General features: G+C 38.7%; 1 protein-coding gene across 3 annotated transcripts in view; it reads left to right on the forward strand.

Annotated features, from left to right (window-relative positions):
- ESR1 (estrogen receptor 1) overlaps positions 1-15,867 on the forward strand; it is a 399,407-nt gene that overhangs the window by 74,239 nt on the left and 309,301 nt on the right. The gene's annotated exons all lie outside the window — the stretch shown is intronic.

Here is a 15,867-nt window from a genome sequence, read left to right on the forward strand (position 1 = left end):
GGAGATAGGTAATGGAAGAAATGGAACAGAGGACAAACTTAATTGAAATGTCTTTAAAAATGTGTGGTTTCGGTCATCAGTTCTTTCACCATGGTAGAGACGGTTCTGTAATTATACTCATCAAGGTCTACAGTGTCTACCATGTTAAGATATTTATCACTCACAGTGAGGGTCATTGAAAGTGATGTTCGGTAAATTCTCCCAAAGTCGTGTTCTCTTCATACATACAAGTGTCAGTGTCTACTGCATGCTTTTTTTATTAATCTCGGGGCCAGACAGGAATTAAACACTTAGGACCTAAAAATATTTTAAAATATAGAATTTTGTGTAATTCTGAACACGTTTACTTTTTTAAAAATTTCTATCTATAAATCAGAACAATGCTGCGCAGTAGCAGTATAATATGAGTCATACGTGTCACTTAAAATTTTCTAGTTAAAAAAGTAAAAAGAAACCAATGATATTAACTTTGACACTTTTAATCTAACATTTCCAAAATGTCATAATTTCAAACGGTTATTGATCTAAAAGTTATTAATGAGATAAAAAACATTCTTTCACTTTGTACCAAGTCTTCAAAATTTGGTGTGCGTTTTTCACTTACAGCACATCTCAATTCAAATGCAAAATGTTTATCAGAAATATTTCATTTGTATGTAAATATCTTAAAATTTACACAGTTGAAAAGGTAGATTAATATACATAAGTAGTCACAAGCATACTTAAAAGTTTTCCAGTGATTGACTTGAATGTCAGTTTTAGAACTGAAGTCACTTGAGTTAGTTAAAATGAAATGAAATTTAAAACAAAAACAAAAAACCCTTTGTTCCTCAGTCACAGCAGCTACATTTCAAGTACTTCCTAGCCACAAATGGCTAGAAGCTGCTCTACTGGACAGCAAAGAAGTAGAATATATTTAGTAAAAGAATTGGAAAGTGGGGACGTTTTATTACTCTCCATTGTCATGCTTTCTTTTTTCCCCCTCCTTTTTAGCTGTTTACAACTATAAAAGCCAAGACTCTCCATCTTTTTTTGTAGGCTTTAATTCCACGTACTTCCTGTAGATGGCAGCACTTTCTTCCCAAAACTCTAAGTGGGAGGAGTTGCTAGGACCTATCACTCAGATTTTGGCATTTTTCATAGAAAGAGTAAGTTCTTTGGAAAATTCCTTGGTGGCATAGGTTAGAATCTTTTCAGCTCTATTGTCATTCTGCATAGATGGCTGCTGATTATGAAAACAGTCTCTTAGCCTCTAATCTAGAAAATTGCATATTCCTCAAGCTGAGGAAAGAGGAAAGCAGCTTGAAGGTGAAAGGAGAAAGCGATGCAATTACGGGACTTTTATCAAAATGCTTTCATTTGCTCAGATCCGCGTTTCAGAAATGGTGGTTCCAAGTGCTGCTTAATAAGACTTTTGTAAGCAGATGAGAGGTAGATTTTGTTTTACAGACTGTTGGTAATGTTAATCTTCTGTCAACTTTTGTAACTGAAATTTTTGGAATGTATACATTTCATATTTCTTTTCTATGGAAGACATTCACATCTACTATTAAAAGAACTTAACAAATACCATTTAGATAAAGTTATATATATATATATATGTTTAAAGTTCATGGTTTAACATTTTAACCTCCCTCTCCTCCCTTTCACAATGTGTTTGTGATAATGGACCACGAGATAACAGGGGTTGGAGAGATTTAAGTTGAGTTTCTCCTGGTACAAAAGTCCAGCAAGTTGTGGTGTGTTTTTTGATGCTTTTCTGAGTGGCATTTAAAAATCACAGCCTCTATTTTCTGTAATTATTACTCAGTCTATTTCTCAAAGAGAATATCAAACTGTGGTTTGAATTCTCATCGTGATTTTGCTTATTTTAGCTTTATAAGTAGAATATTTATAGTGTAACTAATACAATGCATCTAATATCTATACTTTTGATTAAAAATTTTATCATTTTTAAAATATTCTCTTTGATTCTCAAATTCTAACATAGCCTGTGAAATGGTAGAATACAGAAGAAAGCTTGAGGACAGGAAGAGGCAACTTTATTTAGTGATAGGTGCATGTCGGAAGATGTGAAAGATTCATTTGCATGTGTTTGCTTATATTGCTATTGCTAAGTCACTTCAGTCGTGTCCGACTCTGTGTGACCCCATAGACGGCAGCCCACCAGGCTCCCCCGTCCCTGGGATCCTCCAGGCAAGAACACTGGAGTGGGTTGCGATTTCCTTCTCCAATGCATGAAAGTGAAAAGTGCTTATATTACCTTCTTTAATCTGAATAGCAATTTTTTATGGGTAAAGAAACTAGACTTGGAGAAGTACCACACCTGTCATTTAGCAAATCTCTAGGTCTAGTTCAGAAACCCTGCTGAAATAGTTACCTTTCTTATCTTTTTAGCTGAGACCACATATACAGACTTATTCTATATGAAGACATCTGAGGAATTAAAACATGGTATCATTTACACCATCATATATTTCTGATTATCTTTCTACTGTTCCGTTTCTCCTATTCTGTCTGCTTCCTTAACAGTTTTTTCATTTTTTTCAAAATGTAATAATTACCCAAAGTTCAGCACTTAGTTCCTTCTCATTTTTCTTCTTCAGTTATCATGCCCAGCCCCATGGCTTCAACTCTCTTTCTATGCATATTAATTCCAAATTTGGGATTTCATTCTTTCTGTTAGTCAAAGTAGGATAATTACTGAACAAATAGCATCATAAATCTCAGTGGCTTATTTCTCTCACATACAAGTTTTAATGCAAATATTCCCCACCTGCTTTCCTGTGGCTCCCCACCAAGTGGTGACTCAGAGATCAGTCCTGTCCTGCCCATTTTAGGTCTTGAAGCCCTTTAACAGATTGGTGACGCCTATGGGCCTCCTCTTACTGATTTTGATCAGAGTACTGTGGTTAAGTAAAATACAATAAACATTTTTGGGGGGATGTACATCCTGATGTTGGCAACTTGCTCCCAAATGTCTCAGGAAAATAGAATAAATAAGTGGATAGGTAGACAGATGACAGAATGATAGCAGATAGGTGATAGGATGAAAAAGTCTGATAAATTGTTAACATTTGAGGAATCTAGGTAAAATATACATGGGAATATTTTATAATATTTTTGCAAAATTTTACTTAAAATCTGAAATAATTTCAAAATGAAAATATTATTTAGACCTTATTCTTATAAAGCCAAGAAGAAATGTCCAAACTTTTGTTTGCCTCGTGCTTTTCTGTTTATTAAAGGGCTTTATGAAGTGGCAAGCCGGGTTGGCCACTGGTATTTTTGTTAACCTCGGAGTATAAGTCTAGGAGTTTCTGAGCCAAGTGGAAAGAATATAGTTCTGCATATTTGATCCCTTTTTGCTAAGAAGAGAACACTGTTGTGCTTTACAGCATGGATGTGTGTACATGCATGCTATGTCGCTTCAGCTGACTCTTTACCACCCTGTGGACCGTATAACCTGTCAGGGTCTTCTGTCCATTGGGATTCTCCAGGCAAGAAAACTGGAGTGGGTTGTCATGCCCTCCTCCAGGGGATCTTTCTGACTCAGGGACTGAACCCATGTTGGCAGGCAGGTTCTTTACCGCTAGTGTCACCTGGGTATCCCCTAATGCGTGGATACTGTCTATTAATTTGCATCCCAATCCTGCAGATTCTGAAACATTTTATTATCTTGCTATCCTCTTTCACGTTTGGGTGGATTTGAATGTCCAGATTGTCAGTGGTTTTCCAAAACTTCATTGGAAAATCTGGTCTTGCAAGTTTTCTTGCCCAAGGCATCTCTCCAGGCTTGTTTCCTTGAACCACAGAAGAAAAGATCTGATCAGATTAGTTTATTAACAAGAGCTTATAGTACTGAATGGAGCCTCTGGGAGGAAATATCTACTTTCACTTCTTGAAAGTAAATGACTACCGTTTTAATCGTTTAACATGTTCTGAAAGTGATCATTACTATTAAAGTAATTCTGATCCTTAGTATCACTAGTCTTGACTGACAGTGTGCATGTACCCACTGTGTTTACGCACACACTCACACGCACACACATACACATACAGTGAGGTTACAGTAATGAAGAGATTAAAGTGGAGTAAATATTCCTATAATTTTAAAAGATCATTGTGACGTCTCCAGGTGTTAGATTTGTTGGAACCAGTCTGACTGTCATTTGCCTTAGAAATCAGGTGCTGTGTGGTAGGAAAAGAGACATCCCTAACTAAAAAAATCCTCATATATTTGTCAAGGCTCCAAAGCAAAATAAAATCAAGTTGAGGCTATGTGAACCTTATTAAGGTTAGATCCTCATATAAATAATGTCTGTTCAAAACATGTATTAAAATAAATGCCCTTGAAAGGTTTCAGGTTTATCTCTCAGATGCAGTGCTCAAGACTGTTTTAGTATACTTGTTCTCAGGTGTTATTTCAAAAGGAATTATAAAGATATAAATTTCTATTGATGAAGATTGATTGAACTCTGTAGCTACTGGGGGTTCCTTTGAGGAAAGCCAATTATGTTTCCAAGCTAAGATATGATCAGCTAGTTACTAGCAACTTAAAAATGTTTCAAGGAAATGGTTTGACCCTCAAATTGTTTTTAAAATCTGTTTGCAAAAAAAAATATAATCTATTTGCAATAGTGGATCTCATATAAATGAAATAAGCTTAACTATAAACAACACTAAAGAAAAAAGAATTTAAACCCATGCAAAATCACACCATCTTTATTTTCTTTTGAACTTTTTATTTTGTACTGGAGTGTAGCCAAATAAGAAAGTGATAGTTTCAGGTGGACAGCGAAGGGACTTAGCCATACATATATATATATCCATTCTCCTCCAAATCCCTCCACCATCCGGGCTACCACAAAACATTGAGCAGAGTACCTTGTGCTGTACAATAGGTCCTTGTTGGTTATCCATTTAAAATACAGCAGCATGTACAATATGTACATTCCCAAACTCCCTAAAGCTATCCATTTCCCTTGGCAATCATAAGTTCATTTTATAAGTCTGTGAGTCTCTTTCTGATTTGAATAAGTTCATTTCCATAATTTCTTTTTAGATTCTACATATAAGGGATGCCATACAATATTTCTCCTTCTCTGTCTGACTTACTTCACTCAGTATAACACTGTCTAGGTCCATCCACGTTGCTTCAAATAGCATTATTTCATTCTTTTTAATGGCTGAGCAAGAGTCCATTGTATCTATGTACCACATCTTCTTTATCCATTCCTCTGTCAATGGATGTTTAGGCTGCTTATATGTCTTGGCTGTTGTAAACTGTGCTGCAATGAACATCGGGGTACATGTATCCTTTCAGATCATGTTTTTCTCCAGTTATATTCCCAGGAGTGGAATTGCAGGGTCATATGGTGACTCTATATTTAGTTTTTAAAGGAAACTCCATACTGTTCTCCATAGTGGCCAAAAAATTGAGGTCACAATCCTATGGAATAATGTTTTCAAATCACATCAATAAGGGGACAGAGAAAAACTCTTTATAAAAGCATGGAATGTTAGTTGTTCCCTTCAATTTAAGCAGTGTACTCACCCCTGAACCAACGGATTGGCTTGGATTAATTGGAATCTCCCTCTGAAGCTGGGATTGTTGGTGCTAAGGGTGGGGGAATACATAATTTAAATTGTGATTCCTTTAAACTCAAGGAAAAGGATTTTGAGTTGGCATCAGCAGTTTTCACTGCAAGGAAAACATACATTTTGGACACATTAATCACTATTTGCCATGTTATGTGGAATTTATTGACTTGAAAATTTTGTCCAGAAAACTTAAAGCTATTCTCAATGCCCATTGATCTTTTCCCAATGGCTTTTGATTTCATTGCTAGAAATAATTATAATTCAAAGTATTACCTTGATTTAGAATTATTACTGATCTTTTGGAGTTTGCATCACAAAATAACCATAAAATGAAGAGACAATGGAGCTGTACATGCATACGTTCAGAAAATATTTACTAAACTGTAATTACATGCTATGCTTGGTGTTAACTGCTAATGATGCAATGGGCAACAAGTCAAGGTCTTTGGTATTTCAAAATTTATAATCGTGTGGACCAATAAGTTCCTATTTTCAGTGGTATGAGACAGCATTCTAGTGACTTCTTCTTAAGCTTATACTTGAACACTTTAGTTACAGTAATAAAAAAGTTTAAATGTTGTGTCTAACTCTTTGCGACCCTATGGACAATAGCCTACCAGGCTCCTCTGTCCGCGGGATTCTCCAGGCAAGAATACTGGAGTGGGTTGCCATTTCCCCTTAGTGCCATGCAAATGGTACATTCCATCTTGTTACAGGAAATAGAAGACAAGCTCTTTTTTTTTTTTTGGTAGTAGTGGTATAAGTTTGTCTTGGCTAGATATTTTACCAAGAGGTGGTTGAACTCTAGCTAATTGTTATCAGAAGGAACAGTTCAGCAGAAATTACCCAGACTTAAACTCTTAGTCTGGGGTAGACGTTCCCCAACATTTAAATGAACAATGCCAAACAGTCTAAGCCTACAAGTTAATTCATTTAGCTGCACTTATAAGTATTTCAGCTGGTAAAAAAAAATCTACCTGCAATGCAGGAGACCCTGGTTCAGTTCCTGGGTCGTAAAGATCCACTGGAGAAGGGCTAGGCTACCCACTCCAGTATTCTTGGTCTTTCCTGGTGGCTCAGCTGGTGAAGAATCCTCCTGCAATGCAGGAGACCTGGGTTCAAACCCTTGGTTGGGAAGATCCCCTGGGGAAGGGAAAGGCTACCCACTCCAGTATTCTAGCCTGGAGAATTTCATGGACTGTATAGCCCATGGGGTCGCAAAGAGCCGGACACTACTGAGTGACTTTCACTTGGTAAACCTGATGCTAATAATAGCCTCATCAATGGATAGTTTGTAACATAGACTGTTGCACAGAACCGTCTTTATTTCTCCATGCGTTGTCATAAGGGGAGTTGAAATTGTGAGTAATGGAATTGTGGGGAGCATTTAGATTAGATCTATAATTGACAGGCTTGGTGACTGATTGAATGGACTGTGAATTTCTACTTTGAAAATAATTGAAAGAGGGGGAAGGCATGTGAAAACAGAGACTCCTGAAGGGAAAACAGATTGAGATAGGCTGAAGGTAGATTATGAATTCAGTCTGGGATGCACCAAGTTTGAGGTTTGTCTTTGCCACCTCAGGAGTGCCTATGGCAAAACACCATAGACTGGGTGGCTTAAACAACAGACCATCCAATTTGTTGGCTGGTTCTGGAAACCAGGAAGTCCAAGATCAAGGTTCTGGCAGACCTGGTTCTTGGTGAAGCCCTCTTCCTGGATTGCTGATGGCCACCATCTTTCTGTGTCTTCACACGGCCTCTCTGTGTTCTTCCTCTTCTTATAAGGGCACTGATCCCTTCATGAGGGCACCACACTTACGACCTTAACTTCCCAAAGGCCCCACTTCCAAATGTCATCACATTGCCAGGTAAGACTTCAAAAGGTGAACTTTCAGGAACATTCAGTCTGTAACAAGTTTTCCATAAAATGTCCATGTGAAGATGTCAAATCAGGAGTTGGCTATTTTTGTCTACATTCCCATCAATCAATACGCTTCAGAGAAAATGAGCTTTTAAGACTTCTTCGAACAATAGAAAAATAAGATCTTAATAAGATATGGTGGCATAACTGGCTATGAAAAGTTTTAAAGAAAGACACTGAAGATAGATGGTGTAAGTCAGGTTGTATTAGCCTGGATAAAATGGAAGGGTATAGGGACAGGGGCATGATAGCTGAGTTAAGATGGAAATTCTTTACCTCAACAACCAACTCTGATGCTTTGTGAACCTAAATTATGTGGTGACATTCTAGTTGATCTAGGAAAAGTGACTTCAACATGATGTGGTCTTCATTCTTCATTTATAAGTAGTAAAAATGAAATAGCATCACTGACTCAATGGACATGAGTTTGAGCAAGCTGTGGGAGATGGTTAAGTACAGGGAAACCTGGCATGCTTGCAGTCCATGGGGTTGCAAAGAATAGGGCATGACTGAGCAACTAAATGACAAAGTGATAAAATATTTACTTATTTTCTATTCTTTTCTAAGAGCTGAAATGAGAGTGTTAATGCAATTAAAATGGACAAAATATATTTTGCTTGGAAGAAATTTCATTATAATTATTTATTAAATTAGAGTATAATGCTCTGGAAATATTTATTATGCAGCATTAAAAATTTAACTATCACTAACAAAGGCAGAATTTTGACTGTATTATAACAGTCCAGTTGTTAAATATAATTAATAACTATAATATTTCATTTAACTATAAAATTTAATTTAATATAAACGTGATGAAATATAATTGATAAGTGAAAAATATTCAAAGTAAACTATCTGAAGAGTTTTAAAACTGACCAGTTCTTTCTAAGAAGTGATGATGATATGAGATATGTACAAAACAAAGAATTAAACCAATATAGATCATCTCAGGCAGCGTTTTTTATATTATTGATTAGTTAGTATATAATTTTGCTAGTATAAATTAGATCGAATCTATTTTTTTCATAAAGATTCTGCCACGAAAAGTGGGAGTGTTAGTTGCTCAGTCATGTCTGACTCTGGGTGACCCCATGGTTGTAGCCCACCAGGTTTCTCTCTCCATGGACTTCTCCAGACAAGCCATGCCCTTCTCCAAGGGATCTTCCCGACCTGAGGATCAAACCCAGGTCTCCTGCATTGCAGGTGGACTCTTTACCATCTGAGTCACCGGGGGAATCCAAGATTTTGCCGTAGTGGGAGGCAAAAAAAGGTTAGAGAGATAAAGCTCTAAAAGTCTCTCTGCATCTCAAATTAGATCTGAAGATGATTAGCTTGCCTATTTTAGTTGTTTCTCTGAGCTTAAAGAAAGAAAAAAGGAAAAGTGCTCAGATCAGAGGGGGAAAAGTTTGAAGGAGAAAGTAAAAGAAGAAATACAAGGAAGCATCTGGACCAGTTAAAGATGCCAGATGTTAAAGCAGCATGGATTATACTAGAATTTTCTACTAAAGTCCTGTAAATCACTGAGAAATAGTGTACAACTTATTTGCTTAAAATTTGCAGCTAATGTACCTTTGGAGTATTTTGCAGGTAATGATGCTCACTGTCTACCTTATTACAGAGGCCGAGCTGTTTCTCTTTGTCCCATTCTCCGTCTGTGATATACTTTTTATTGCTCAAGAGCTATAGAATCATGTCCATGCTATTGTTGTCTGCCTGATGGGAATTCATGTAATTGAAAGCGTTTATCCTCTCTTAGTAGAAAAATTGGGCATTTGGAAGTAATGAAATCCCCCACCTTTGACAACAGCCCAGGAAATACTATTCACTCAGCTTCGTCCTAAAGTTTCCACTTTTTCCCAGTATAACCTGTTGAAAATTTAGTTCTGTACAAGAAATAAAGCTGAAATTTCCTGTGGCAGGCTAGCTGTCCACGTTCATGTAGTTACACCTTTGGTTGCTATTTCACCACTGATCAAAAAATAAAATTACATTCTTTGAAAAGAAACATAGAATTACATGAAGAAAGTCCATACGATATTGTAAAGTGAGAAAAAGCAACTTATAGTGCAAAAGTCGAATAAACTCTATTTTTTTGAGTAAGCAACTCTATACATAACATTTAAGTATATATGTTCAGAGGTTTGCTTAATTAGAGAGTGATTACATCTGGGGAGTGAGATGAGGAAACATAAGGAAAGATTTTCACTTTTTACATTATACTTTTTATTTTATTCGCTTTTGTATTTTTTGAATTTTTTAAAATGAGCAAGTGTTATGTTGTCATTAAAACAAAAACAACTGACAAAAAAACTCCAGGGAGTAAGAAATTACTTGGAATGGAATTTGTTTAAATAATTTATTTGTCAATACTGCTTGACTATTATTTTCTCTTGCTAAATCAAAACTCCCCTGCTTTTCTCAGGAGGTTGCTTTAAAAAGGAAGGTAAATGTTTCTAATTAAATGAACAGCTCAACCTTCCCACCTCCAGCCTAAATTCCTCATTTTGGTTTTGTTAGTGACAAATGCTACATGCAGATTTTTTTGAAGGTAAATCAAGGAATGTGGGTGTTCAACAGGGCAGTGCGTACCACCAGAGTCAATGGGAAACCATTTTTGTAACAGTTGCTTTATCAGACTGGACCAAGAAGGGAGATGGGAGGCAATAGGAAGCAAAGTCTCAATAGGAGTCCCAACTGCTTAACTGTACTGGGCACTGTGACCCACAAATCATGGAAGAGTGGCTCTTTGAGCTTATGCACCAATCTGAATCTTAACTCTACCCCAAATTAATAAGGACAAATTAGTTGTTATTAACTTTTGTAGTAACTTTTACATTATATAGAAAGGATGGGTTTTATCTTGTGTGGCCATGTGCAAAACAAAGAATCAACAGAAAGTCAGAGGCTGATCTCTTTTTGGTTTTAACTTTTAAAGGCCAGGTTTAGCAAAATATGGGCTTTCCTGGTGGCTCAGATGGTTAAGAATCTGCCTGCAATGGAGGAGACCTGGGTTGGGAAGATCCCTTGGAGAAGAGAATGGCTACCCACTCCAGTATTCTTGACTACAGAATTCCATGGACAGAAGAGCCTAGGGCTACAGTTCATGGACACGACTGAGTGACTAACATTTTCACTTCACTGAGCAAAATATGCGGCAGATTCTCTGACTATTTGCCAAACAGTATATGCTTTTCAGGGGATTTACAGTAGAGGCCCCCTTTGAGGGAGTTGTGAGAGCAATGAAAGCCAGAGAGAAAAAAGGGTGAAGAGTGATGATTGCCCCATGATAATCTCCATACAGGCAAGATTCCAAACAGTTCTGCCAACTTGAAAATTCAGATTTGTAAATCAATGACTGCCAACTTTGTGTTCTTATCAGCTGGGCAGTCTTAATGCCCAGTGACTGTAAAGTTACTCAGTTTGTGGTGCTTCATTATGATGGGCCGGGTAAATGAATATATTTTCTCCCCTGTGATGACACTCATTCTCTGGAACAATCCTTTGTCATTCTTCTATAGTAGCAGAAAGTCTATTGATGAAGATGAATTACCTTTGCTCAAGAGTATGTTTGAAGGCCGCTACTGGGCACCAACCAGGTGACTCCGGAAAGTGAGGGTTGTTTCCTTGCTTCATGGATTTTGCACACACAGAAACTGAGGCATTTTCTCCTTTTCACTGATTTAGGGGAAGATCCTGCTTGTAAAGTCAAGAACAGAGTTTTCAGATAGAGTCCAATTGTCTTTTTAAAAAAGCTACAGGAATGCCTGGTGTGCTGCAGTCCATGGGGTTGCAAAGAGTTGGACATGACTGGGCAACTGAACAACAACCTCTTATTTCTTCTGTTGGCAAATTATTGGGCTGTGGAGGTTCTAGTTGGAAAACTGATCCCTGGGTCAAGTCCAAAAGATGAGCTGATTATTTGGGCTGTTACCAGTAGTGTTATGGTGTCGTGTGTGCACGTGTGCTAAGTTGCTTCAGTTGTGTCTAAGTCTTTGCGACCCTATGGACTGTAGCCTGCCAGTCTCCTCTGTCTATGGGATTCTCCAGGCAAGAATACTGGAGTATGTTGCCATGTCATTCTCCATATGGTGTTATGGCTTTCAAATAAACATACATAACATCTCTGGTAAAGAGAAAGCTTTCTACAATAAGAATGAGGAACAGATTTAAACACAATGCTTTGCACAAAGTAGTTATCTTATTGGATAGCTCAATGGGTAAAGAATTTGCCTTCAATGCAGGAAATACAGGAGATGGGTTCAATCCCTGGGTCGGGAAGATCCCCTGGAGTGGAAATGGCAACTCCCTCCAATATTCTTGCCTGGAAAATTCCATGTATCTAATAGCTATTTGTGGAATTGGAATAAGTGAATTAAGCAGGGCTATTATAAGGAACATTGTCATTGGGGCGTTAGAGAAAGTTTCTGGAAAGGTTTGGTCAGTTTTGGTTCATGTTGTAATGGCGTTGTGTTGAAACCATTTCACTAGCTGGTAACATTTATTAGCAACAAGAGATAGAGACTTCCGCTCACTTGCTCTTGTTTTACTTCCATGAGGTTGCTTTGGTCACTCTGAATGGTGCCATTTTGGGAAGCACAGCATCTCAGAGGAAACAATGAAGTCAGGGTTGGTGGGGATGGTGAGAACAGAGGGCTGTTCTGCAATAATGAATAACTTTGACATTTTGTTTGAAGTTAAGTTGTGCTGTTTGAACTTTTCTGCCTCTGAATAAAGCATCGTATGCCAAGAATGGGTAATAGTTTCGGGATCACTGAGGGCCAGTTAGTCATGGCTGCGGAGTGGCAGCACTGCCTGGTGGTCTTCCTTCAGTTTCTGAAACCATAGGCTGCTTGTGATGGACTCCCAGCATAGTGTTTGCACAGTACTAGGAAGGCTGGATTGTCTTTGCTTTTTACCACTAAGGAGCATCTTCAGGAGTCTGTGATGATTATAGAGGTTAGAGAAGATCAGTTGAGTCTGCCTGTATTTAGGAAAAATGTCTTCCTATCTATGGTGTTTAATATTTTCAGGTGTAACCAAAAGAAACCAATGTCTCTCTAGACATTTAGTGGTACATTAACATAGTTAGCTCATTAGATGGGTAGAAAAAAACCTGAGCCTCAGTGAAGTCACTGGTAACCATTAAATAAATATAGATTGACCCAAACTGCTTTTTTCTTGGTTTGTCACTGACTTCATTTTAATGTCACTTAAATGGACTTTTCCTTCATCTTAACACAGGGAAATAAGTGAAATAATAGGGCTAGGGTGGATCTTGAGCCAACATCTAGTCCAATGTATCCCACTGACTTCAGGGAATGTCAAACTTCAAAACTTTACCAGCATGACTACTCCCTAGGCATCCATTTCTGTCACCGGACAAAGCCTGAAGTGTCAGAAGAGGTAAATGGAAAAGTCACCGTCTACAAAAAGTAGACATTAAAAAGAATGCAACCTCTCTTAACAGAGCAAACGTACCCGAAAACAACAGAACTGCTCATCAGTGGAGAAAAGTACTAGCAAGTTAAAATAGCCCTGGAGGTTACAGGGTAGAGCACCTGGCAAGGGAGGAGCAAAATCTCCTGCAAGAGATGGATGTTCAAGGCCTATTGGCTCAAATGACACCAGCACTGAGCAGGCCAAGGGAAGTCAGTCCCAGGGATCTGGTCCACCCTGAAGATGTGCTAAATTTTTATGATTTGGAGAGCAAGGGTGGGGTCAGGGAGTCAGTCACTTAAGAAAGGATGTATAAGGCCCTTAAATTCCAAAAAGGAGGCCAAATGAAGAGGATAAGTGATGGATGGGCACTTTTAGTTGTAAGTAGAGGGGTTCCGGCCTTCCCTTATGGCTCAGCTGGTAAAAAATCTGCCTGCAGTGCGGGAGACCTGGATTCGATCCCTGAGTTGGGAAGATTCCCTGGAGAAGGGAAAGGTTACCCACTCCAGTATTCTGGCCTGGAGAATTAAATAGACTGTATAGTCCCTGGGGTCGTGAAGAGTCAGACATGATGGAACGAATTTCACAGAGGGATTCCAGACTTTGGAGGCAGGGATGAATAGGTGATGCAAATTCAAGGAAAGAAGCTGGGTCAGAGTGGATTTGGCAGCAGGAATCAGATCCATTATTGGTAGGATGCCTGGGGAACATAGGGGAGGACTGGAGACTAGTTTGGGGAAACAGGCAGTGCCCCGGCTGACAGAGGCCAGCACAAGTAGTTGAAACCCCTGCTGAAATATTAGGAAAAGGAGCCCTGGGAATTCAGTTCAGGGTGGAAAGGATTAGTAGGGGCAATACCAATGGTTACTGCATCAATTTTACGATGGGAAATACCAAAGCAGACTCTTTCTTGTTTGTACTTTGTCCTTCCCATGAACAGACTGACAGGATTATTTGGCAGCTAAGGCAAACCATAGAGCTGTGGGTGCTGGTGGCTATTAACTGCAGGAGCAACAGCAATGAGTTCTCACTTACACAGATGGAGGGGGAAATGTGTTCTGACCACCGAGTGGGCTTGGTTGGAGAAGGAACTGTATCAGGGAGAAATAGGGAGTCGGGATGATGGATGGGCTAGCAGGGAAGTATTTGGGTTTTATATGAGAGGCAAAACAGTTAAAATTTTTTTTTTTTTTTTTAGGATGAGAGTGGCATCTCAGAAAAGTTAATCTAGGCTTGTGGGGAAGCTAGTTTGGGGTATGAAAATCCAGAGAAAGTCGTGTGCAGCTCTGGGCTTTGGGTTTGTTTTTTCCTTTTGTCTCAGCTAACGTTGTTGGTGAGGATGGGGGGTGTGGAAACTGTGAAGAAGAGGTGAAACGGGCACTGATGTGAAGAACACGAGGTTGTGGTCAGAATGGTGTTGATGGGCATGTGAAGATCAGGAGTCCCTCTGGTAAACAGAGGCCAGAGTGGTGGGAGACTGTGTCTGCCTAAAATGCATGGTAGCTTATGCAAAGGGCTTCCCTAGTGCCTCAGATGGTAGAGTCTGCCTGTAATGCAGGAGACCCATGTTTGATCCCTGGGTTGAGAAGATCCTCTGGAGGAGGACTGGCAACCCACTCCAGTATTCTTGCCTGGAGAATCCCCATGGACAGAGGAGCCTGGTGGGCTACAGTCCATGGGGTTACAAAGAGTCGGACATGACTGAGTGACTAAGCATAGATTATGTAAAACCAGGAAACCCATGTGTTGGCATTCAGCTCCCCAAGACAGGATTCATTCCTGGTCTAATTTTTAAAGTAGTTTCCACTTTCCTTTAAAATTCATGGACAACCGTCATTCTTGAATTTAATTTTTTTGTCATGCAGGTTCCCATTTTTTTTCCCTTTCTTTGTGCACAGTTTATAAAAAAGCAAACACAACCAGTGCAACCCAGTACATTACTGAGAAAAACCTGTTCTTTTTCTTTTTGAGTTTTGACAGTTCTCATTCCTTCCTTTTCCTCATATGATTCATTGTTTAACCCAGTGATTCTCGACTGGCAGTACATTGGAATCACTCTGATTCTAAAGACAATGCATACAGGTGACTCCCCAAGGTGCTGACTTCATTCCTAAGAGGTGGGTTCTGGCCAGGAAAATGATTAAACAGCTCCTCTCATGAGTCTAAGGTGTAGCCAGGATTGAAAGCCACTGGACTTTCGAGTTTTCTCTGTTCTTCTGAAAAGGGGAAGCCCAGACTTGGGCAGAAGTCAGATGAACATTAGGCTGGTGTTTGATGCCATTGGCTGTCTCAGCCCACCCAGAGTCTTCCAGGAGGGCATTTGCCATCAAATCTTGAGGCAAAACTACTGACTCCCCTATCAGCGTCTAATACTTAACAGTCCTAAAAGTGTTTTTGCTACTTTGTGTATCTAATCATAGTGCAGTGGACATTTCCAGCTGGATACTGTCTCACTTTTTAATGTGATTTTTAATCAAAATCTGATAAGAGAGTTCTTAAATATAAGTGGGTCATAAGTATTCAGGTTTTGGTTATCATTGCTGTAGGAAGCAAATACTAGCAAAACGAAGACTTTGTATTCTTAAATTTATTTTTGCTTTTAAAGCTAGACATTTTCTTTCAAACTGCCTTGGAAGTAGAATTATATAGGTGAAAGATTTCTTGAAGATGATTTTAATATAACCTCTTAAATTTATAGATGAAGAGGCTGAGAGCCCAAGAGATGAAATGATTTCTCTAGGGCACGCAGTCACTACACCACAACCCTGATATGCTGGTCCCCAGTTGAGAATGTTCTTTCTCCTATACCCTGTCTTTCCCCTGTTTGCAGTCCTTTGTTTTCATCTATTTCAACATATATTTACTAATTGATACATGCCCAAATTATGTAGACAGGTCAGAAC

Source organism: Capra hircus, chromosome 9, assembly GCF_001704415.2.
Source record: "Capra hircus breed San Clemente chromosome 9, ASM170441v1, whole genome shotgun sequence".
NCBI lineage: Eukaryota > Metazoa > Chordata > Mammalia > Artiodactyla > Bovidae > Capra > Capra hircus.